Consider the following 22,682-nt stretch of genomic DNA (forward strand, 5'->3'; position numbering starts at 1 on the left):
ATAAAAAAAAAAAACAAAAAAAAAAACCACAAGAAAGGGAGCGCGGGCCCCAGATATAAAACAAGAGAAAATAAATAGAACAGGAGGTGGAAAAAATGAAACTGCTGTTTTTCACCCCCAAACCTTATAATTTTGTGTAAATTTCTACTTTGAAACATAGCTTTTTTTTTTTTTGAGCTGTGACATAGCCCCTGTCAAAGCCAGGGGCAATTACTGCTATTAGGTTCCCATCATGTCACTCTCCCCCCCCCAGCCACCCCCGGTTCCCAGCTCCCAGGCCTATAATCTTCACTCACTCTTCCTCCATCACTCCCCAGAAGAAGCGACAAGGGGGAAAAAAACAAAAAAAAAAAACTGCCTTTACAGGAAAAGACGGCCAAAGAAAAGGAGAAGGTAAAAAGGAAGAAAAGCGAAAGCCTGAGGGAAGGGAGGGCAGAGCGGCGGCCGCCGGGTGGAAAGCTCCCCGAGGAGGAGGAGGAGGCGGCGGCAGGTCCCTGCCAGGCCTGATCCCATCGCTGCCCGCCGGGCAAGGCCCCGCTCTGTTTGACTCTGTACGAAACTTAGGACTGGTTGGCGCTGGAAGGGGGAGCGGGAGCCGCTGCTCTGGCAGTGAGGAGGGGGGGCGCGGTGCAGGGGCAATGCCCGAGGACAGAGCCGGGGGGGGGGGGCAGAGAGATGCAGGTGGGCCCCAGACGTCAGCACTGCTGGGGGGAGGGGGGAAGCGGTTTTTGCTGTCATTAAACTTCCCTTTTCAGCCTGTGATTTCCCAGCAGACCCCGCGCTCCTGGTGCCTGCAATCGCACGGGGGTCGGGTCTGCATTAAACGGCAGCGTCTGGAGGTTGGAGCCAGGTCTGTAAGACTGGGCAGGGACACTTTGCACATCACTGCCCATCTGCACGGATATTAACTGCTAGGCGACACCGGGGGGGGAACCCGCAAAACTTTGCAGAAACCCCACTCTGGGCAGGCCTTCCTTTCTGAGGGCCCACATCCTGCAGGTCGGGTGCACATTTTTTTATGTTTTTGGATCGGGGGAGAATAGCTGATAGCTTCATCAGCGTGCATTTGCCTGTGATGAGTGCTGTTAGTTTTGCCAGGGGGGTGGACGCATGTTTTGGACCTGTTTGCCAAGGAGATAAAAAATGTTTGCCAAGGAGACCTGTTTGCCAAGGAGATAAAAAATGGTGACAAAACATTTTTCAGATACATCAGCGAAAAGAGAAAGGTCCAAAGTGGTATAGTGAAATTGAAAGGTGGTAATGATCAATGTGTAGAGAGAGACGAAGAAATGGCAGAAATATTAAACGAATACTTCAGCTCTGTGTTCACTAAAGAAGACCCTGGAGAAGGACCATCTCTAAACAACAAGAAACTGGAGGGAAGGGGAATAGATGAAAATCCTTTTACAGTAGAAAATGTGTGGGAAGAGCTAAAGAACCTGAAAGTGGACAAAGCCATGGGGCCTGATGGGATTCATCCAAGGATATTGAGGGAGCTCAGAGATGTTCTGGCGGGTCCGCTGTGTGACCTGTTCAATAGATCCCTAGAAACGGGAGTGGTGCCGAGTGATTGGAGAAGAGCGGTGGTGGTCCCGCTTCACAAGAGTGGGAACAGGGAAGAGGCTGGCAACTACAGGCCGGTTAGCCTCACTTCGGTGGTGGGAAAAGTAATGGAGTCACTGCTGAAAGAGAGAATAGTCAACTATCTACAGTCTGGAGAATTGATGGACCAGAGGCAGCATGGATTCACCAGGGGAAGATCCTGTCAGACAAATTTGATTGACTTTTTTGACTGGGTAACCAAGGAATTGGATCAAGGAAGAGCACTAGATGTCATCTACTTGGATTTCAGCAAAGCTTTTGATACGGTTCCGCACAGGAGACTGGTGAATAAAACGAGAAGCTTGGGAGTGAGTGCCGATGTGGTGACCTGGATTGCAAATTGGTTGACGGACAGAAAACAATGTGTGATGGTAAATGGAGCCTTCTCTGAAGAGAGAGCGGTTTTAAGTGGTGTGCCGCAAGGATCGGTGTTGGGACCGGTCCTGTTCAATATCTTTGTGAGCGACATTGCGGACGGGATAGAAGGTAAGGTTTGTCTTTTTGCGGATGACACTAAGATCTGCAACAGAGTGGACACGCCGGAAGGAGTGGAGAGAATGAGACGGGATCTAAGGAAACTGGAAGAGTGGTCGAAGATATGGCAGCTGAGATTCAATGCCAAGAAGTGCAAAGTCATGCATATGGGGAGTGGAAATCCGAATGAACTGTACTCGATGGGGGGGGAAAGGCTGATGAGCACGGAGCAGGAGAGGGACCTTGGGGTGATAGTGTCTAATGATGTGAAGACAGCGAAACAATGCGACAAGGCGATAGCAAAAGCCAGAAGAATGCTGGGCTGCATAGAGAGAGGAATATCAAGTAAGAAAAGGGAAGTGATTATTCCCTTGTACAGGTCCTTGGTGAGGCCTCACCTGGAGTACTGTGTTCAGTTCTGGAGACCGTATCTACAAAAAGACAAAGACAAGATGGAAGCGGTACAGAGAAGGGCGACCAGGAAGGTGGAGGATCTTCATAGGATGACGTACGAGGAGAGATTGAAGAATCTAAATATGTACACCCTGGAGGAGAGGAGGAGCAGAGGTGATATGATACAGACTTTCAGATACTTGAAAGGTTTTAATGATCCAAAAACAACGACAAACCTCTTCCGTAGGAAAATAATCAGCAGAACCAGGGGTCACGATTTGAGGCTCCAGGGAGGAAGATTCAGAACCAATGTCAGGAAGTATTTCTTCACGGAGAGGGTGGTGGATGCCTGGAATGCCCTTCCGGAGGAAGTGGTGAAGACCAGAACTGTGAAAGACTTCAAAGGGGCGTGGGATAAACACTGCGGATCCATAAAGTCAAGAGGCCACCAATGAAGAGTGGGTGACTCGCCAGAATGATGGCTATTGACACAATACCCTTACTAAATAAACATACACATGCTTACTGTGACTCCTACATCGCTCTAAGCTTCAACAGCAAGAGGTAATGGAAAAAAGGATTTGCACTCATAAAGAGGGGAGTAGCTGGCTTGTTACGGCGGTTACTACCCCAAACCAAATATGCCTGATACTTCACTTTCAATGCATATACAGCATAGCTCTCTGCTTCAATGACAGGGGAGAAGAATAACTGATACTTCACACATCTAGCAGAGCTCTCTGCTACAACGGCAAAGGAGAAGAAAAAGGGTTCGCACTCAAAACGCGGGGAGTAGCTGGCTTGTTACGGCGGTTACTACCCCAAACCAAATGTGCCTGATACTTCACTTTCCATGCATATCCAGCATGGTTCTCTGCTGCATCGGCATGGGAGAAAGACTGATACATCACGCATTTCCAGCATAGCTCTCTGCTTCAAGGGCAGGGGGAAAAAAAAAACCAAAAAAAAAACCTGATGCTTCACATCCTGCATAGCTTCAACGACAGGGGTGAAGAAAAAAAAGGATTCGCAATCACAAAGCGAGGAGTAGCTGGCTTGTTACGGTGGTTACTACCCCAACCAAATGTGCCTGATACTTCACTTTCAATGCATATCCAGCATGGCTCTCTGCTTCTACAGCAGGGGAGAAGAAAAAAAAAAAAAAAAAAAACCAACAAGAGCTGTACAACATAGTCTAGGTAAAACAAATAAGCATGGGTGTAGCTTGCTTATCGCGGCGGTTACTGCCCCTACTACCCCTAACTAATCAAGCTAGATATTTCACTTGCATGCAGCTCCATCACTGCTCTCTACATTAATGGTGGGGGTGGAAGGGGAATAGAACAAGGAGCTAAGAGTAACAGATAAGAATGAGAGAAAAAATGTGTGAGGCTTGCTGGGCAGACTGGATGGGCCATTCGGTCTTCTTCTGCCGTCATTTCTATGTTTCTATGTTTCTATGTTATTCCCCCTGTGTGGTGATATTACGTTGAAGGAACAAGAAAAAATGGAATGTAAAAAAAAAAAAAGTGTATTTTTTTTTTTATAAAGTGAGCCAGTGGTCAGGCTAGGAAAAGGGATCCTCGTAAAACTGAGCGCCTGCTTTCCTAACCCCGCTGACTGCCACCTCTCCTGGGCGCCCGCTGCCGAGGACGCGTTACGGGCGCACATTTGTCCCTAGCGCCTCCTTGGCAGCGCGACCCCTCATTTAAATATTTGATCGGGCGCCCGTTAGGAAAGCGGGCACTGGACACTGAGCGCCCTTTTTACGCGCTGATTTATTGGATTGGCCGGTTAATTCGTAACTACCCAGGGGCCTCCCCATTTTGTATCCCCTCGAACTAAGTCAACCGTTGAGCAACCGTCCTTAGTCAAGGTTATGTGCACCCTGAATCTGGCCAGGGAGAGGGCTGGGACTCCCTCCCCTCACCACCTGTGAACACCCCCTCAACAACAACATTCCCTCGCCCGTCTGCCCGCTAACCGGGCCCTGCCACAGGCCCAAGCACCACCGAATGGCCGCCGCCACTACCCTTCCACATGTGGCTCACAGGCCGCTCTCTCTCTCTCTTACCCGTTCGCGGAGAGTGTTTTGCAGCTTTATGGAAAGAAACAGTTTTCTAAAAATCTATGCATTTTGTACTTTAGGCACACAACCGAACCATACGTCTGTTTAGCATAACGGGAAGTGTCTCGACACCACGCCTGCACAAAACACGCGGTTCACCGTTCTTCCTCGGCGATTCCCCCCCCCCCCCCGGGTCGAGGAGGTCCCGTCTTGTCGATCCACAGGAGGCTGTTCCCGGATGAACGGATTCCCTCGCCACGTGTTTCCGGGCAAGGTGGCTGGGCCTGAGCCGTAGCTCTGCTCTGCTCCACGTCCGTGCTGTGCTGCTCCCCGCTTTTCTACCTCCTGGTGCCACCTGGAAGACCTTTTCTGCGTCTGTGAGGTGGTCCTGGGCAATAGCCTCCCGCGAGCTGGTGGCCACATCCTTGATGAACTTCCTAAGCCACGTGCCTTCCACCGCAAGAAATGCCCTAACATGGCATCTAGCGCTACGCTCACTACCACTTATCATTTTCATAGCAGTACAGCTATTACTCTATAACTGATAATCAAACTCCCATTGGAAGCAGTCGTGCAAATGGGGCACCGACACTCCGTAAGCAGGCTTCCCAGCTCAGAGGTAGCTGCATGCGTGCTCTTGCAATAGTAATACAAGTCCCTTTGTATCACATTTTAATTCTCTATGCTTTTAACTGTGCCCCGCTATGAACTTTTTTTGGAGGGGCGGGTAACAAATAATTTAAATAAATAAATACATTTGTAAGGGCTACAAAATAGTAAGAAGTATTAAGTTCTGAAAAAGCCTGGAGCCAGGGGTGGGAAATGCCAGAGACGCTGTGACATCGCAGCAGCCCCGGCAGAGCCTCCTCGGAGAATCTACGCAGGCTTTTTAAAAATAACCCTGAGAAGAGGGCACAGCACACTTTTTTGTGAGGAAGCCTGTCCAAAGCGGAGTTCAACAAATCTCTTTAACAGAAATTTTAAAAAAAGAAAGAATGGTCAATAAATGCTGACCTGCATTCCACCTCTGAAATCAGCAATCAAAGAGTTAAATAAACCACACACACACAAAGGGAAAGTTAATTGAAAATAGGGTGTAATCCTTCAGGTCAGTTGGATTACATTTGGGTACAGATGGTTCTGTAACACTGGGACTCTTCCCTCTGCATTTCTCCTTGTCCCGCCCTTCCCCCTCTCCCCATCCCACCCCCAACATAAAGACCCCACAGCAGGCAGTAGACAAAAAAAAAAGGCGCATTAACACAAAAGCGCATTCTGTGATCCCATGATGTTCTTTTCCAGACAATGCGTCCAAGGCGATCTGCTGGCAAGGAGGAGCTTTCAAGGGTCAGGACACAGGCCGCCCAGAGACGCTGGCCCTTTACAGCCTTTCCTGTTTGCTTTGCTGAGATGCGAAGACCTGGTCCCTGCATTTACTTCTCCGCACGCTGACGCCGCAGGATGGGCAAGGTGGCCAGCGGCCTCTTAATCAGAAAAAAATGCCTGCGTCCCACCCGCTATCCACAGTCACACACACACACACAAGTACGGGACAGCTTCACAAAGCTGTAAAAAAAAAAAAAGAAATAAATTCTTCCCCCCAGACCCCAAAAGAAACAAAATCTAAACAACCGAAAGCAGGCAAGAAAAGAAGTAAAAGTCAAACTCACTCCAAGTGTGCTCTCAGGGAAAGAGGGGATTTGCAAAGTATAATTCCCTGTCCTTCCTAACATCCGGCTTTCCGTCCTCCCCACCCCCAAATTCCTCAAATTGCTGGTTACCTTCTCTTAGCTTCAACTCAAGCACCCACTGGGCGGAGGAGATGAAAGAGAAAGTAAGTGGATTACAGCTTGCAGCCAGGTCCTGAGACCTGGGATGGACGGGACTGAGGAGCACAGAGCAAATCTCCCACATGCCCACCTGCACACATGTCCTTTTATGATTTACAAAAAAAAAAAAAATATATATATATTACCCAGGCAGAGAAACGTCCAACTGCTCGCCAGCTACACAAAATAGCAGCAATTCAGCAGTCTGTTAGTATTGTGGGAAGCGGATCGGGCCATACAGAGATACTAAAGTTATTCTACTTCTGAACACAAGATCAGCGCTCTCTATCTACAAAAAAATGATTTACACAAATATAACTGTACAGTGCTATGTATAAAGTCAGCTTTATATCATAACTCATAAGGCACTGCACACATACCCCTGAATTAGGCCACTCTGAGGTCTCAGTGCTGTGCACTGTGACAGGGAGGATCCGAGTTCAGATCTCGCCCCCCCCTCCCCATTCAGAGACTGTCCACTCTAGGTAACATCACAGAGGTGGTGCACTTAGGTCTACTGAGGGAAGGAGAGAAGAGAATGGCCAAAAACGTAGCAGGTGTCCAGTCTTCAGCCAAGGAGGGTACAGTATGCTGGCCAGATATGCTGTCAGGGGGCAGGCCTGGCAAAATTCTGCCCTTCAGTACAAGCTCAGTGACAGGGCCCTCTTCCCCTGTCCATTCTTCCTCGCCTTACTGCTTCTGACCCTAAATGCTGCTGCAGGTATGCACTGCTGCTGTCCTCATGAGCTCCTACAGAAGTGACGCATAATCTAGGTCAGCAGTAATGCCACTGTTTTTATTTTTATTAACTTTTTGGGCACCACAGTTTCTTCCTGCTTCTCTGGGCTTCCAGATCAATCGGAACCAGAGCTGGGATCCTGTGCCAGGAGTCTTCAATCACAATAAAATGTACAGTTTCAAATCCCAAGGAGGTAAGCCCAATTATCAATTCACTTCTTCACTGTCAATTAGCCCCATTCTGCAGTATTCACTCTCAACAGACAGGGCCAGAAAACCCCAAATCCACAATCTTGTATTTTAATATCTGTATGTGCTTGTGCAAAGCTAAAAGCCAGCATTTTATTTAAATTCAAACTTAAGTCTTGTAAAGAAGTGATTCATCGATCACATGATTACTTACAGGTACTGTAAGGTACAAAAGTGCACATGTACCTTATACGTTAGATCTGTGCTGTTTAACATATTCATAGATGATCTGGAAAAGGGAACAACAAGTGCAGAAGACACAAAATTATTCACAAGTTAAAACAACAGTGGATTGAGGGGAACTGCAGAAGGACCTTGTGAGATTAGGAGAATGGGCAGCTGAATACCAGATGAAATTTAATGTGGACGAGTGCAAAGTGATGCAGGTAGGGAAAAATAATTCCAAGTACAGGTTTACAGGGGTTTCCTGTAAGAGTCACCGCCCAGGAAAAGGACCTGGCAGTGACTGTGGATAATATTTGAAATCCTTGGCTGGGTGTGCAGCAGGGGTGGAAAAAAAAACCAAATAGAATGTTAGGAGTTATTTGGAAAGGAGCAGAGAACAAAACTTGAGAATATCACAATGATTTGTACAATCTAGGGTGCAACTGCACCTCCAGTGTTGTGTGACGTACTGGTTGCCTCATAAGAAGACATAGCAGAACTAGAAAAGGGTAGCGCGGAAATGACAAAAAAAAAGGGATGGAGCAGCTCCCCTATGATGAGCGGCTACGCAGGCTGGGACTCTTCAGCCTGGAAGAAGAGACGGCTGAGAGGGGACACGGAAGAGGTTTATAAAATCAGGACTGGAGTGGAACGGTAAATAGGGGATGGTTGTATTCACCCTTTCAAAAAAATGTTAAAAAAAAGGGACCCTCCATGAAACTAGCAACCAGCAGATTACAAACAAATCACAGAAAGGTCTTTGTCACTGAGAGCACTGTCGAGCTGTGGGATCCGCCGCCAGAGGACGTGGTCAAGGCGACGAGCACAGCGGCGTCTGAAAGGGATTTGGGCAAGTTTCTTAAGGAAAAGTCCATGACAGATTATTAGCCAGGTATATTTGGGAAAGCTACTGCTTTTCCTTGTTGTGAGCAAGAAGGATGGCTCTAACGTTTGGCATCCTCCCAGATACTTGTGACTCAGACTGGCCGGGCTCGGACACAGGATGCCGGGCTTGATGGACCTTTGGTCTGACCCAGCACGGCGCTCCTTGTGTTCTTATTGAAAATTGCCTCTTCTGTGTATTTATTTGTCTACGCAGTACCACATAGGAAATAAAATGACACTTTTTTTTTTCCCCCCTCTGTGCTTCTCCCTCAGAGAGCTGAGAATAAGAAAAGTCCTCCTCGGTTCTTGGTGGGATTATTCAGCAGCCGGAGTGGGACAGACGGAAAGCAGAAGAGTTGGGGGTGGGGTGGGCTGGAGAGAAAGAGGCTCCCAGCAGTGCGGCATGTCACATTCTTCATGCTCAGCCCTCCAATTTGCTCTCTGCATTCTCCTGCAGCACGGAGAACGTTACGCTGGCTTAAGGGACAAATCGGGCACTAAATAGAGAGCCCCGCTCAGCAGTAAAGCAATTATCCCAACATTTTATGCCGGTGCTGAAGGCATGTACCTTAACCCTTCCCCTAACAAGCATGAAGTCACCATTATGTACGGTCCAAGGCAATAAATAAATAGGAGGGCCTGGGAGTGAGAAAGGGGCGCAGGGACCTGGGCTGATCAGTGTTATTCCAGAAAAGGGGTGGCTAGGCTCTCTTCCGTCCATCATCGTCGGGATGACTTCTGGTTTCCAGGGTGAGGAGAAGGAGCAAGCTCATCTCACAAAATCTCAGGAAAGGAAAAGGAGACCGGACTTAAACACCAGCTGCTATTTCCGCAGCGCCTCCGGACACGTGCAGCGCACTTTTATTTGGTTACTTAACTGAGGCTGCTACCGACGGGAGCTTTGGTTCCTGACGGAAAGTACAGGGTTCTGCCACGGCTTCTCAAAGGAGATGCCAAATGCCTCAGAGTCGCACTGCAGTGCTTCACCAACCGGCTCCAATTTTTTTTCCAGTCCTGGTTTATCCGAAGGGATGGGCTCCACCTTAACCAGGGTGGAACCAGACTGCTGGCGCTAACCTTTAAAAAGGAGACAGAGCAGCTTTTAAACTAGAACAAAGGGGAAAGCCGACAGTCGCTCAGCAGCGCATGGTTCGGATAGAGGTATCTTTAAAGGATACTAATGATGCATTAGAATTAGGGCATCCCGACAGTGAGGTTCCAATAATTAGAAAAGTAGTCCAAGTGCCTGTAACTAAAAACTCATCTGAACTAAAAAATTCTAACTTATCCCTATCAACTAAAAAGCAGAATGAAAATACAACAAAAAAACAAACTTTGAAATGTTTGTATGCTAATGGACAGAAGTCTAAGAAGTAAGATGGGAGAATTAGAATGTATAGCAGTGAATGATGACATAGACTTAATCGGCATCTCAGAGACATTGTGGAAGGAGGATAACCAATGGGATAGTGCTATACCGGGGTACAAATTATATCACAATGACAGAGAGGAGCACTCGGGAGGAGGTGTGGCACTTTTTGTCCGGGATGGCATAGAGTCCAACAGGATAAACATCCTGCATGAGACTAAATGCACAATCAAATCTTTATGGGTAGAAATCCCTTGTGTGTCGGGGAAGACTATAGTGATAGGGGTATACTACCGTCCACCTGGTCAAGGTGGTGAGATGGACAGTGAAATGCTAAGAGAAATCAGGGAAGTTAACCAAACTGGTAGTGCAGTAATAATGGGAGATTTCAATTAACAAGTCCAGCGTGCAAGGAACAATGACAAAGTCCATCAATCAATTTATAATAGATTTTTTATTGAACCAAAGTGTAAACTATTATTCATGGCAACTCCATGTACCTTCAAGAATACAAGTGCAAGAGTCCCCCGACACGGTCCGTGTTTCGCGGTCGCTGCATCGGGAGGGACCCACGGAATTAATTTCATCTATAACATAAAAAAACCAATAAACGATGGACCTTATGAATATGGCCATTCAAACTTACACAAAATACAAGAAAACATACCTTATGTGTTCATCCTGGAGCGCATCGGCTCGTACAATAGGTAACCCATTTAAAGAAGCAGTTTGGCGCCAAAGACAGGAAATATCGCGATAGAATCACAAGATCGCGATAGAATCGTAAATCAGAGTAAAACCACGCCCCCACTGTAGACAATTCAGCTAAACAAAAACCATTCAATATCTTTATTTAGACCTTTTGGATGGACAGAATATGGACAGAATATGGTATATGTTGTACAGTGCCCCTGCCACTTACTGTACGTGGGGAAGACCTCGAGGATGGTCAAGGATGGTCAAGACCTCGAGGATGGTCAAGACTCGTATTATAGAACATTGTTCAAATATCCGTCTACTCAGGATGGATGAACCCCTTGTCACACACTGGGTCCAACATCATCATTGTATTGCTGATTTAAAATTTTCAGTTTTGGAGGTTGTGACACCCCCGCTTCGGGGAGGGGACTATTCTGAAATCCTGGGTAGACGGGAACAAAAATGGATTTTTAAACTGTCTTCTGTCCATCCAAAAGGTCTAAATAAAGATATTGAATGGTTTTTGTTTAGCTGAATTGTCTACAGTGGGGGCGTGGTTTTACTCTGATTTACGATTCTATCGCGATCTTGTGATTCTATCGCGATATTTCCTGTCTTTGGCGCCAAACTGCTTCTTTAAATGGGTTACCTATTGTACGAGCCGATGCGCTCCAGGATGAACACATAAGGTATGTTTTCTTGTATTTTGTGTAAGTTTGAATGGCCATATTCATAAGGTCCATCGTTTATTGGTTTTTTTATGTTATAGATGAAATTAATTCCATGGGTCCCTCCCGATGCAGCGACCGCGAAACACGGACCGTGTCGGGGGACTCTTGCACTTGTATTCTTGAAGGTACATGGAGTTGCCATGAATAATAGTTTACACTTTGGTTCAATAAAAAATCTATTATAAATTGATTGATGGACTTTGTCATTGTTCCTTGCACGCTGGACTTGTTGATTTGATTGTTGTGCAAGACACCTCTGCTACATGCTTTTGCGAGATTTCAATTAACCCAATATTGACTGGGTAAATGTATCATCAGGACACGCTAGACGTTCTTGGATGGAATAAATGATAGCTTTATGGAGCAATTGGTTCAGGAACAGATGAGAAAGAGAGCAATTTTAGAGCTAATTCTTAGTGGAGCACAGGATTTGGTGAAAGGTAACAGTGGTGGGGCCGCTTGGCAATAGTGATCATAATATGATCAAATTTGAACTAATAACTGGAAGGGGGACAGTAAGTAAATCCACGGCTCTAGCACTAAACTTTCAAAAGGGAAACTTTGATAAAATGAGAAATATAGTTAGAGAAAAACTGAAAGGTGCAGCTACAAAGGTAAAAAGTGTGCAAGAGGCATGGACATTGTTAAAAAATACTATCCTAGAAGCACAGACCAGATGTATTCCACACATTAAGAAAAGTGGAAGGAAAACAAAACGATTACCGGCATGGTTAAAAGGGGAGGTGAAAGAAGCTATTTTAGCCAAAAGTTCTTCATTCAAAAATTGGAAGAAGAATCCATCAGAAGAAAATAGGAAATAGCATAAGCATTGTCAAGTTAAATGTAAGACATTGATAAGACAGGCTGAGAGAGAATTTGAAAAGAAGTTGGACATAAAAGCAAAAACTCACAATAAAAACTTTAAAAAATATATCCGAAGCAGAAAGCCAGCAAGGGAGTCGATTAGACCATTGGATGATCAAGGGGTTAAAGGGGCACTTAGGAAAGATAAGGCCATTGCGGAAAGATTAAATGATTTCTTTGCTTCAATGTTTACTGAAGAGGATATTGGAGAGATGCCTGTTCCGGAGAAGGTTTTCATGGGTGATGATTCTGATCACCTGAACCAAATCATGGTGAACCTGGAAGATGTGGTAGGCCTGATTGAAAAACTGAAGAGTATTAAATCACCTGGATCAGATGGTATACACCCCAGGATTCTGAAAGAACTAAAAAAAATGAAATTTCAGACCTATTTCAATTAATTTGTAACCTATCATTAAAATCATCCATTGTACCTGAAGATTGGCAGATAGCCAATGTAACCCCTATATTTAAATAGGGATCCAGGGGTGATCTGGGAAACTATAGACCGGTGAGCCTGACTTCAGTGCTGGGAAAAATCATGGAAACTATTATAATGAATAAAATCACAAAACATTTAGATAGACATGGTTTGATGGGACACAGCCAATATGGATTTTCCCAAGGGAAGTCTTGTCTCACAAATCTCCTACATTTTTTTTGAAGGGGTTAATAAACATGTGGACAAAGGTGATCCAGTAGATGTGGTGTATTTGGATTTTTAGAAGGCGTTCGACAAAGTCCCTCATGAGAGGCTTCTACGAAAACTAAAAAGTCATTGGATAGGAGGCGATGTCTTTTTGTGGAGTACAAACTGGCTAAAAGTCAGCAAACAGAAAGTAGGATTAAATGGTCAATTTTCTCAGTGGAAAAAGGTAAACAGTGGAGTGCCTCAGGGATCTGTACTTGGACCGGTGCTTTTTAATATATATATAAATGATCTGGAAAGGGGTATGACAAGTGAGGTGATCAAATTTGCGGATGAAACTAAATTATGCAGAGTAGTTAAATCTCAGGCGGATTGTGATAAATTGCAGGAGGACCTTGCGAGACTGCCAAATGGCAAATGGCAGATGAAATTTAATGTGGAAGTGCAAGGTGATGCATATAGGGAAAAATAACCTTTGCTGTAGATACACAATGTTAGGTTCCATCTTAGGAATTACCACCCAGGAAAGAGATCTAGGCGTCATAGTGGATAACACATTGAAATAGTCGGCTCAGTGTGCTGCAGCAGTCAAAAAAGCAAACAGAATGTTAGGAATTATTAGGAAGGGAATGGTTAATAGAACGGAAAATGTCATAATGCCTCTGTATCGCTCCATGGTGAGACCGCACCTTGAATACTGTGTACAATTCTGATCACCACATCTCAAAAAAGATATAGTTGTGATGGAGAAGATACAGAGAAGGGCGACCAAAATGATAAAGGGAATGGAACAGCTCCCCTATGAGGAAAGACTAAAGAGGTTAGGGCTGTTCAGTTTGGAGAAGAGACAGCTAAGGGGGGGATATGACAGAAGTCTAGAAATCATGAAAGGATTTGAACAGGTTAACGTAAATCGGTTATTTACTCTCTCAGATATTAGAAGGGCCAGGGGGAACGCCATGAAGTTAGCAAGTAGCTCATTTAGAACAAATCAAAGAAAATTCTTTTTCACTCAGTGCATAATTAAGTCTGGAATTCATTGCCAGAGGATGTGGTTACAGCAGTTAGTGTAACTGGGTTTAAAAAAGGTTTGGATAAGTCCCTAGAGGAAAAATCCATAAACTGCTATTACGGTAATTAATAAGCAATAGTAGCTTGTGATTTATCTAATGTTTAGGTTCTTGCCAGGTACTTGTGACCTGGACTGGCCGCTGTTGGAATCAGGATACTGGGCTTGATGAAGCCTTGGTCTGACCCAGTATGGCATATCTTATGTTATGTTCCTTGAAATAAAGCAAGGTTATGAGTCTATATATGCACTGGGTTTGAATAAAACAGGACTGGATCAGTCCATCTTGAATAACAGAGTCAGATGCTAACTCTAGGCGCGCACATCTCCGGCACCAATTCTACACTTTCAATTAATATAGAAGAGAGTCACTCTTTTATGTAAGAAGCTAAAACCAGTGTGTGTGGGGGAGGAGGGGAATGGTTGACAAACTCCAGTGGCTGCCTCCTTAGAAGGATGCCACTCTCACAGTAAAGGGAAGAGTTGAAAACCCTCTTGTGCACTACAGCATCTTTTATCTGGTGATCTATTATTCTGGAAAAATCATGCCCTTTGGGTTATGAGTCTATATCTGGAAAAACTTGTATTATTCAGAATTTAACCATAGCTAATTCAGCCTTTCGATTGCTGTTCTTATTTATTAGCAGTGGAAGAGTATTGCCTTTGATATGTTTTGATTTGTTTTCTTCATTTTAGATTTTATTGTACTGCTTTATGTCACTGAATTTATTTTTTTATGATTGTCTTGTATTTGACTTTTATTTGTGTGTATATTTTACAAGTCCAGCTACTACTACTCTTTATTTCTCTGGTTCTTCCAAGTTATGTTCATCCAAGTTGTTTGCTTCCCTGTTCAATGTAAGACAATGGTTGTCATTGTTTGCGTGCTTGTTGGAATGTAAACCGAACTGATAAGTAACATAGAAACATACATAGAAACATAGAAATGACGGCAGAAGAAGACCAAACGGCCCATCCAGTCTGCCCAGCAAGCCCCACACTCTTTTTTTTTTTCATACTTATCTGTTTCTCTTGGCTCTTAGTAACCTTTTGGTTCTATTACCCTTCCACCCCCACCATTAATGTAGAGAGCAGTGTTGGAGCTGCATCTAAATGAAATATCTAGCTTAATTAGTTAGGGGTAGTAACCGCTGCAATAAGCAAGCTACACCCATGCTTGTTTACCCCGACTATGTAATTCAATCCTTGTTGGTTGTCTGTATATAGATCCACTTTTCTTCATTCCCCCTGCTGCTGAAGCAGAGAGCTATGCTGGATATGCTTGAAGACTTTCTCCCCTGCCGTTGAAGACGGCAGGGGAGAAGTAACCCTGTTACTTGAACTTCAGTGTATAAAAGCTATAAATAAATAAATAAATAAATAAATAACTGTATGCAGGTTCAGTGTTCTGCGGCAGTCAAAAAAGCAAACAGAATATTGGGAATTATTAGAAAGGGAATGGTGAATAAAACAGAAAATGTCATAATGCCTCTGTATCGCTCCATGGTGAGACCGCACCTTGAATACTGTGTACAATTCTGGTCGCCGCATCTAAAAAAAGATATAATTGTAATGGAGAAGGTACAGAGAAGGGCAACCAAAATGATAAAGGGAATGGAACAGCTCCCCTATGAGGAAAGACTAAAGAGGTTAGGACTTTTCAGCCTGGAGAAGAGACGACTGAGGGGGGATATGATAGAGGTGTTTAAAATCATGAGAGGTCTAGAACGGGTAGATGTGAATCGGTTATTTACTCTTTCGGATAATAGAAAGACTAGGGGGCACTCCATGAAGTTAGCATTGGGCACATTTAAAACTAGTCGGAGAAAGTTCTTTTTTACTCAATGCACAATTAAACTCTGGAATTTGTTGCCAGAGGATGTAGTTAGTGCAGTTAGTATAGCTGTGTTTAAAAAAGGATTGGATAAGTTCTTGGTGCAGAAGTCCATTACCTGCTATTAAGTTCACTTAGAGAATAGCCACTGCCATTAGCAATGGTTACATGGAATAGACTTAGTTTTTGGGTACTTGCCAGGTTCTTATGACCTGGATTGGCCACTGTTGGAAACAGGATGCTGGGCTTGATGGACCCTTGGTCTGACCCAGTATGGCAGGTTCTTATGTTCTTAAATACATTTGGCACCTGCTTTTGCCTTTTGCCTCTAAGCTCCATGGCCACAGCTGTCTCTCTCTTTCTTCTCCCCCCCCCCCCCCCCCCCCCCCCCCCCCCACCAACCAGATCCTCTTTGCTGCTTTTCAAGCTTGCTTTTGGGTCACCTCTCCCTCCTGCGCAGTTCACTGTCTCAGTTCAAGCATCTGACGCTCACAGAGATCTTTGGATGATCTAAGGAGTATCGCACACTTCAAAGCCTCCTGCCACAGGCTCTCAGCTGTTGCTTCTAGACATGGTGGGCAGAGCCATATGAGAGGAATGTCTGCCAGCAGTCCATGACTTCACAACGCAGAGCTGTGAGCCGTCGTCTCAAGAAGGAGGCGGGGTTGTTGCGACCCTCGCTGCCCGACATCTCCACTCCGGCCACCTTACCTCTTTTGCGACTCCCTCTTTGGTTGATGGAAGTTTGGCTGCCACAGCGTCATCTTGCCAACCTTCTCCAGCATCCCCGGACCGGCTAGATGCTGCCTTCCGCCATGTTCTCCTGAAGCCTAAGGGCGCGGCGCAGACCCGACTCAAGTACCAGCAGTGGCGCGAATCTCAGGGGCGTCCCCCTGAGATGACGTCATCAAGCCCGGATATTTAAGGTCTTCATGTTTGCTAGCTATTCGAGTTAGCAAGGGCTTTACTCCAGGTATCGCTGCGGATGGGATTCACTCTCTGCATACCGTGATACTCTGCCTCCTCGAACTTTACCAGGGGTACCCGCTCCTCGGGGGCCTCGCTCTCTCTCTTGCTTTTCAAGTAGCAGTCTGGAACCAGTACTCGCTCCTCGAGGGCCCACGTTCCCGGACCTGCTACGGAATACAACTTCTGCCAGGAAGTCACCGCTGCCTACAACACCAGTGAGTTACCATCGCTCTCTCAGAGCTTTCCCTGGAACCAGGTACTCGCTCCTCGAGGACCCATGTTCCCGGACCTGCTACCGAATATTACTTCTGCTAGGAAGTCACCGCTGCCTACAACACCAGTGAGTTACCATCACTCTCTCAGAGCTTTCCCTGGAACAGGTACTCGCTCCTCGAGGGCCTATACCTTCCAGCTCCTGGGCTTCTGTGAGACATTGTGTGAGTGTTACCATCAAGGTTCTATTCCTGAACTCTGCATACTCTGCCTACTCACTATATTCAGCTTCTCTACAGCTCAGCCTCCAGGGATCGCTGTTCTAGTATCTGAGGGACTACAGCCCAGCCGGGTGCTTCCAGTCACTACTGCCACCTCTGGTGATTCAGTATACTGTCTAATAAAAGAACTAGTGTGTGTCTGTCTTTCAACTCTGAGCCTGACCGATGGCCCCTCTCGGGATCTTCCCCTGGGGGCGTGGTCATCTGCCACCGACCCAAGGATCCACCCACAATTATCACAAATAACAACAGGGGTGGAGTTATAAGACCTGAAGAAAGTCAACAAGCTGACGACACTGTTATCTTATACTTGTTTATAGATGTTTCTGCATTATCCAGGATACTATGATTGTTGATAGTTTATTTGATTTGTTTGCTCTGATTTTATTATGCCTACTGTATGTTTTTGATTGCTTTGTAAATCACTTCAGGAGTTGGGAAGATGCCCATGTGTGGCAAGAAATAAGGAGGGCCTTCTATTTCACTTTTTAACATCTGGTAAGAAACCTGTTGAATTAATTAGGCACTGCAGCATAATGTGCAGCTTAGTACTTAATGAATAAAGCTGTGACTCCCAGAGACCAAAATTCAATCCCACCACCTACAGTGCTCCCTGCACAACCAGCGTTCTGACTTAGCACATCATGAAGTACATGCTAGAGAGCTCCTAACTGTAGTTCTCACCAGAGAGGACCAAACAAGCAAAGCACCAAACCAGCTGCATGTTGTTGAGTAGCTTTTAGTTCCCCTCCCTCAAGTATCTCTCCAACTCCCATGCCACTTAAACTGATCTCCAACTCCCATGCCACTTAAACTGATCTCCATCTTCTCCCTTGAGTTCCTTTGCATCTCTTCCAAATCTCCAAAGTTCTTTTCCATCTTCCCTGCTGTTGGATTCCTCTTACTCTCTCCCCACTCCCTCCTTTCCCTTAGATTCTTCTTCATTTCTCCCATCCCCTCATCTCCTCACATTTCTCCAACTCCCCTTTCTTCATCAGATTCCTCTTTATCAACCCCTCTCAAGTTCTACTCCATCTCCCACTCCTTTCCTTCAGGTTCCTCTAAGTTTCTTGGGCACAGTACTATGCACAGAATTGTAGCAGGCCAGCAGAACGGGGGACACAATAAGCCAGTTATTCTCAACCCAGTTCGCAGGATACATCCAGCTAGTCTGGTTTTCAGGATACTCATAAGGAATATGCAGGAGACAGATTTCAGTACAATGAAGGTAGTGCTTGCAAATCTGTCTCATGCATATTCCTTGTGGGTATCGTAAAAGCTTGACTGGTGGGGGGTGTCCCGAGGACTGGGATGAAAGCCACTGCAGTGAGCATATGCCCCCTATCTCCTTATCTACTTTTCCTCATGGTGCACTTTCTTTTGCAATCAGAAATCATAGAAGTGAAGGATAGAGCAGTTGCAGAGTCCAGTAGTGCATGCTTACTGTGTCCTCACACTACCAGTCTGCCGTCACTGCCACTCAGCTAACTGCCAGAGAGGAGGGGAAGTGAAGGGAGGTCGGTCTTTTAAACACTGTAATGTCACTGCCTCCCTTGCTCCAGTCCAACTGACTGGCACAGTTTTCTGGTGAAAATGTGCAAATCAAATGCTCAAACGTGTGTAAGCCACTGGCTAGCTTCAGTAGTAACATAAATTATAGAGTTTAGTCTACCTACACATGAGTGTATATCACAATTGTTTATATGATATGATCCACTGTCTGGTTTGGGTGACCACAATCACACTTTAAACTGTTTTCCACTTGTGGGGAAGATGTCCACAATATCCAGCCAAGGTACTAAAATGATTTAGGGAGCACCAAATCTTTCTAGGGAGGTTGAAATTATATAAAGCTCTTGTATGATCCTCAATGAGGTCTTTATTGGAAACATCAGTGGATTTCCTAAAATGTATATAAATGTTCAACAGTGGGGCAACTTGCTTCTAATTGTTTTACATGACACAAAATCGGGTTACGGGACCTGAGGCAATACCGAGGATGATTGAGAAGATCTTGATGTAATGGAAACTGTGTGCTCTCGTATTATCTTGAACTACTTTAATGCTGCGTTGTCTTGGCAAAGATTCGCAGGCATGATGTTAGTAAAGAAAGCCAACTGCTCTGCTGGGTTGTCCAAAGAACACAGTTAATCTGGACATCTAGTTTTTTTGACACGATTGTCTGATGCCCAAACTATTTCACAATACTCGGCACTAGAATATATGTTAGAGCAAATGCAGTCATTTGTTGGATCTTAATATTAGATCTTTAAGTTGTATTGGCCAGCTATTATATGAATGTGGCTGTGCGCTTCATTTTTTGCTTGTAGGCCCCGTTTACAGAAGTAATCTTCCAATTCAGAGAGATCCTTGGTCAGCATCTGGCCTATGAATTTAGCATCTGTCCCTTGGACAGCTAGGGCAATATTGTCCATGTAGACTAAATTATGAGACCTGATGGAGATGTTAAATACAACTTGTGCTGATGCTGAATCTTGAGGCAAGCCATCATTAATCATTCTCTTCCGACCTGTACTGCCAGCGAGAGGGGTACCCGGACGTTTGATTGCTAAGCATTGATTTAAGGAACTCAGAGGGCATTTTCAAAGCCATTTAGCAAAGTAAATAACAATTTACCTGGGTACACTGGCTGTCTGAAAGTCGCTGTCCCTCAGACTGACCGGAAGTACACGTGGGATTTAGCTAGAATGAGGGGCGGTATTCCCAGGGGATGTGCTTTCAGCAGATTCTCTTAAATAACATGCGTCTGATTGTCGCTTCAAACCTACATGTTATTTTCCAGAAAAAACTTTGGCCTCAGTGAAAAGAGATACAGAAGTCTGTAGGTACTTTCTATTTGTGGCATTTTTGAAGGGGAAAATACTGTATGCACGCACTTTCCCTCTGAAATTTGATGCCAAGTCCATAGGTAGAAAATACCCATGAATACTGCATCAAGGCAGGCAATTTAAAAATTGCCCATTTATTAGATGGCACTTGATGGTATGGGGCAGTCTTTAGGATAAGCCCATTCTTTGCAGACATTATCATAAGCAGATGATAGGATCCACCACGGCACTTCCATGTTTTGCTGACGCTGGAATCCAAATTCAATGTAGCTTGTAAGGAAGCAAATCTGTTCACAGTAACCTCTTGCTTATCAGCTTGCTCCATAGGTAGATATTTCTCAACTGTCAGCAAGATGCATTTCATTAATTCACACTCCATTAGTTCATATGTCATTGACGAGAGTGAAATAAGTCTATAGTTAGATAGTGGTCCCTCTGAGGCCTGGCTTCCTCAGGAATACAACTCTGGCTCTTTTCCTCGCCTTGCTGGGTGATGCTCACGTTTCATGTGGCCTCAGCGCACAACTAAAACCACTCACCCAGTTCTTTGGACCTGATCAAATGCTGTGGTAGTTTCCTGAAGAATTTCAATGCCAAGAAATCCAAGGCTGTAGACCCCCACACTCGTTGCTTTTGAGTAAAAGAAAATGGAATATTTCACCTTCCACTCCCCTCACCACAGAACATTTCCACTCAGCCACTCCACCTGAGAGTTCAGCATTTCTGTCACACACACTGCAGAGAGACTGTGTGGATGCCCATGAAAGATATTTGGAAGTCTCTAGCATCATACTGAGACTGCACATCCCTCTTGCTTGTTCCAGTTTCACTTGGAAATGCTTGAGAAGAATCCAGGGGCTCTGCAGACGTCCCTCAGTTCCAAGATGTTCATTTGCAGATCCTTTACTAGGAGGGATTAGAAGCCCTGGACCAATAACTCCATCTGTGGAAAATGAAAAACAATTCTCAGGTTCCCAAAAGTGTGTCCCTTAAAAGGTTCTACTGGCAGAGACGCCAAAGAAAGGGAATTCCTCTTTTCTTGTGAAGCTCTGTGATAAGTCCCTTCTGAGCTGCCTCAATAAGTTTATGCTGTAGAGGCCTCATCTTAGGTCCAAGGGACCATCTGTTTCGTGGCTGCCATAAAACCTAGGTGTCGAAGGCATTGGTTTCCCGTGGACCTGCTCTGCCAATGTCCTACAGAAACCTGATCAATTCAGTCTGTAATCTCATTTGCAGGTAACAGCACCAGAACGTTTGCCAGTTGATGATCCAATTGTGGGTCCATTAGGTCTACGTTCTGGACCCTGCCACAGCAGCTTCCTGCAGCAAGTACACCCTGGTCAGTAAGTTGGTGAGAAGATATGGTCACAAGAAGATTTCCTCCTGTTGCAGCATCACTAGGACCATGAAGAAGGCCCTCGGTGCAGATGCTAAGCCTGAATGTCAAAAGTATGTACTGAAAATGCATTTCACTCATCACAAACTGGAGGTACTTTTCATGGGCCTTGGCTATTGGAACATGGAAATCCAGCAAACACAAATATCTTCCCTCCCCACTTTCTAAAGGTCTTTCTCTCTCCATTCTGTTGATTAATCTATGTTTAGAGGTAATCATCAAATAGATGGAGAATAAATTAAAATTAAATCCATCAAAATCAGAGATGTTCTGGGTTAGCAAAAGAGAATGTCAGGCTGGTGAAATGCAGATAGTCTTATAGGGGCTGGCACTTTCTTTTAGATCAAACAGGCCCCGGGTCTCCAGGAGAAGGCAGCTCCTGTAAGAAGGCGAATACTAAAGGTAAAGAATGAATGTGGATGTGGATGAAAGTAAGCCCCTTTTGTAAATAAAGTTTATATAAGAAAAGTCAGTGTCCTGCAAGTGCCTGTCCTCTGGGGAGTTACAGGCCACTTGTGCTATCTCACAAGGACTCAGTTAAGACAAGAAGGATATAATTTACCTTGCGTGAGCTAAGTACACAATAATTAGAATAAAATCTTACAAGCCAACTCAAAAACTTACAAATCTATTTCTGTTTTTTAGGCCAAGACTGAGTGAAATCCTCCTGACCACTTTGATGAAGTAATTTAAATACATATCCATGTACCTCTCTGTTTGTGGGAGCTCTCTATTCATACTGATGCCTGACAGTCTCTAGCACCACAGCCTTCTTGGAAGGGTCCTTAAGGATCCTGGACCTGAAAGATCTTTGCCTAGGAAGGCAACTGAATTATATATTGTATCTGTCCCAGTGATGCTCAAGAGCCAAGAATCCTGAAACAAGCAAAGAACTGTGTGTCTGTATCCATACTCAAGCCTAGCCAGTGGTCCCTCTCGGGATATCCTCCCGAGGGCGTGGTCATCTGTCCACCGGCCCAGGGATCCACCTACAACTATATCAAAGACTACAGATTGCTACTCCGCAGTCTACTAGTACAGAACTCCTATCTGATTGCTCCTACCATCGAGCATCAGGTTCATTACAGATTGCTAACTTCCAGCTCTCACAACAGATTGCTAACTCCTCCCCTTTCAGGAGCCCACAACACAGATTTCTAACAACAAGCGAGTGCATGTGAGAATGATGCCCTCCAGACAGCAGAGAGTGGTGAATGGAGGAAAAAGGTTGAAGAGACATCTTCTCAGTTACCTCCATCTCAAGAAGACTCAGCTTGAAGGACACTATGTTTACTTAAGGGTTTACTACTAACAGCCTGCATTCAATGCTTGTGCTGCTTTATTGTCATTGGATGC

At 45.0% G+C, this 22,682-nt stretch overlaps 1 long non-coding RNA gene across 1 annotated transcript; it reads left to right on the forward strand.

Annotated features, from left to right (window-relative positions):
* Window positions 1-766: 766 nt before the first annotated feature.
* Window positions 767-22,347, forward strand: LOC115100443. The gene is made up of 3 exons (XR_003859065.1): window positions 767-850; window positions 5,840-7,298; window positions 21,972-22,347. It is a non-coding gene; the product is annotated as an uncharacterized LOC115100443 (long non-coding RNA).
* Window positions 22,348-22,682: the final 335 nt, after the last annotated feature.

This window comes from Rhinatrema bivittatum, chromosome 10 (genome assembly GCF_901001135.1).
Source record: "Rhinatrema bivittatum chromosome 10, aRhiBiv1.1, whole genome shotgun sequence".
In the NCBI taxonomy this organism is placed as follows: domain Eukaryota; kingdom Metazoa; phylum Chordata; class Amphibia; order Gymnophiona; family Rhinatrematidae; genus Rhinatrema; species Rhinatrema bivittatum.